The sequence below is a fragment of the Bidens hawaiensis genome, unplaced genomic scaffold, assembly GCF_021521415.1.
Source record: "Bidens hawaiensis isolate Kalapana, Puna unplaced genomic scaffold, B.hawaiensis_p1.1 tig00037536_1, whole genome shotgun sequence".
In the NCBI taxonomy this organism is placed as follows: domain Eukaryota; kingdom Viridiplantae; phylum Streptophyta; class Magnoliopsida; order Asterales; family Asteraceae; genus Bidens; species Bidens hawaiensis.
In genome coordinates this window covers 51057-53938 of record NW_027505482.1, presented here as the reverse complement: position 1 = coordinate 53938, position 2882 = coordinate 51057, and positions in this window count along the sequence as shown.

Here is a 2882-nt window from a genome sequence, read left to right as displayed (position 1 = left end):
TCTTCATACACACTACTGCACATTTGCACTACACAGATGGGTTTTTGTTTTTGTTTTTTTTTTTTGATTTTTTAACGATATCAATATATAAGAAGAATGAAAGAAAAAAAAACTATAACATACTTTTTTATAATTAAAAATAATTATTTAAGACTTTTCAAGTTTTCTCTTTAAGAATAAAGAGGAGTTTTCTCTTGACGCCACACACACATATGGCTATGTCAAGGGAGATACATGTTGAAATGAGTTTGCCTCCCAAAATACATGTGTTCGTATTCTTGATTCAATTGTATTATGCTACTCACATGCCTTTAAATGGTATAAGAGCTAGCCAACAGATGAGTTAGACAGTTCAAGGCAGGAGAGGATTCAAAGAGAATAATTAGATTATTGAATAACAATCGGTTAAGGTTATTTTTTGTTTATTTAATTGAACTTTTTGTTTATTTAACTGAATTTGAGTTAGAATCGGATTAGTAGAGGTTAATTAGTATAAGCATAGGGTTATGTAATTGTTTTAGTTATGTTGAGTTTGATAGATTCGGGTTGAGATGAGTTTGTCTCCCAAAATACCGGTGTTCGCGCGTATTGATGATTCAATCGTATTCGGCTACCTCCATGCCTTTATCAAGAAATACATCTTCCCGAGCACGTCTAAACATATAAGACTTATGATTAATAACTTGATTGTTCAAAAGTTATGCTAAAATTTCATAGCATCCTTAAGTTTAAGAAAAAAAAACTAAACATCACCTTTGAATGGCTTTAAAATTTGAATACTAGAGGTGAATTATAAATTTTCATTAAACTCTGTGAATTTGGACCTCATCCGTCACCAATTGGTAGATCCAAGATTTTAGGGTTGAATTCTACAGAAAGGTTATGTGTGAATCTGTGATGAATCTCACAGTTAAGCATGCCAGAAATTATGGTTTGAGAACATATTCGCAATGAATCTGTGATGGTTGTTAGTGTTGCTAAGAACACGCCTTCTCAGATGTTTATATTTATTGTTTTCATCCAGCAGATCCAAGTAAGTGTGTGTGTGGTGATAATGGCTGAATCAAGCAGCGTTTTTGCGACCCAACCTGACTTTACAGTCTTTGAAGTAATAGTTCTCGGAGATAAATCTATGGTGGTCAACAATAGTAAAGGATCCCCGGTTTTCCTTGTCAGGCCTTGTAACACGGCTATTCATTGTCAGCGGGAGGTCTTTGTGGTTCTGGATGATATAGAATATCCACGTTTCTTGCTTCAGAAACAGGTGATTTTAATTTCTGCTTTTGGAATCTTAACTAGATGTTATTTGCTGTTAAACTCAATGTTTTTCTTTTAATTTTCAGATCGCTACGCTCCATGCTCGATGTGATGGATATGATATTTCTATTGATCATGACTTAATTGAAACCTATAGAGAAAAGGTTTTTAGCGTAAGCAAAAATGACATCCTGCAGAATTGCACTGACTTAAACGTGAAATTGCTAAAGGACATGAAGTTCCTGGACAAGGGCGAGCCCCCGGGAATGAAAGAGCACGAGGCCTTGTTAGATGCCTTGTTGAACAAGGGCGTTCCCGTGGAAAATGAGGCCTTGATAATGGACATGCTGGAGAAGGAGGAATTTTTGAAGAAGAAGAAGAAGGAGAAGGAGAAGGACCATTGTAAGATACTAGGAAGCTGGTCCAAAAAAACTTTAACTATTTTCAAGCAAGGTTCTTCTATAGTAATTGCTAAGGTTGTTTTAGTTTTCTAGTATTTACGCCGTTTCATACTGTATTCTCTTCATTTGTTTAATGCCAGGCATCCTCTTGGCTCTTGCAGGTGCGTCCACTGGAAACCAATGATAAATTCATGGTGGATGTTTCTAATAACGTTGATTGTGGCTTTGTCATCTCTCTCATTGCGGCTATAGATTGTATGAAGGACCCAGGAACCTTGAAGCATGCTGGTAAGGCTATTGGTGGTGTTGTAAAAGCTGCAGCTGGAGCTGCATGTGCAGTCGGTGCTCAAGCGGCGTTTGGGCTTTTTCTCACCTGAGGGTGTTGCTTACATGCTCTCTTGGTTTAAACTTGGTTCTTGATTATCAAACTTCGAAACGTGTGAAATTTGTATAATTTTAAATCTTTACTCGAGACTAAAACCATGCAAGTTTGAAATTTGTATCTTGATTAGCAAACTTTGAAATGCTTAAACAGTTAATTATCTACAAAGAGGGTGTTTGGATGCGTGATTACTGCAATCTTAAAATCAAAACCAGGCTACTCATGCTATGCATATGTGGATAATTTTACATTTATCTCAATAATAAGTTCTAGTTCTTTAAAGGTAAGTTTTTACTTTATTCTCAAAATCAAATTATCATCATCAAATCACTCTTATCCAACCATCTCACAAACTCTAGATACGGTAATCTGTTTAAATTTGCATCCAAAATACCCCTAAAAATCTTGATAACTTGCATCACACAACCAAACCTAGAGAACCTAACAAGCAACTTATACAACTTTTCAAAAAGACCATAATAAATAACAAATTTAATATTCCAAAAAAATACATAAATACCAAATAAAACAAGTAAAATTCACCTGATCAAAATCTCAGCAATGCTCTTCTGTTTCCTACTTAACCCTAAACCATGCAAACCGATAAACCAGGCAGACTTGTTTCTAGATTACAAACTAACTACTATATGTTGGACGAGCTTGGTCTCTACTAGACAGACTTGTTTCTAGATGGCTCATTCTAGAAACATTAGACTCGTTTTAAAAATGAACAATCAATATTCATATCGGGATTTAATACAGTGCACTCATTCTTTATTTAGCCTGGACCGCTCACACCCTCGATGGAAGGCTTCTAGCTCTGTAAAAATTCTTTAACTTTG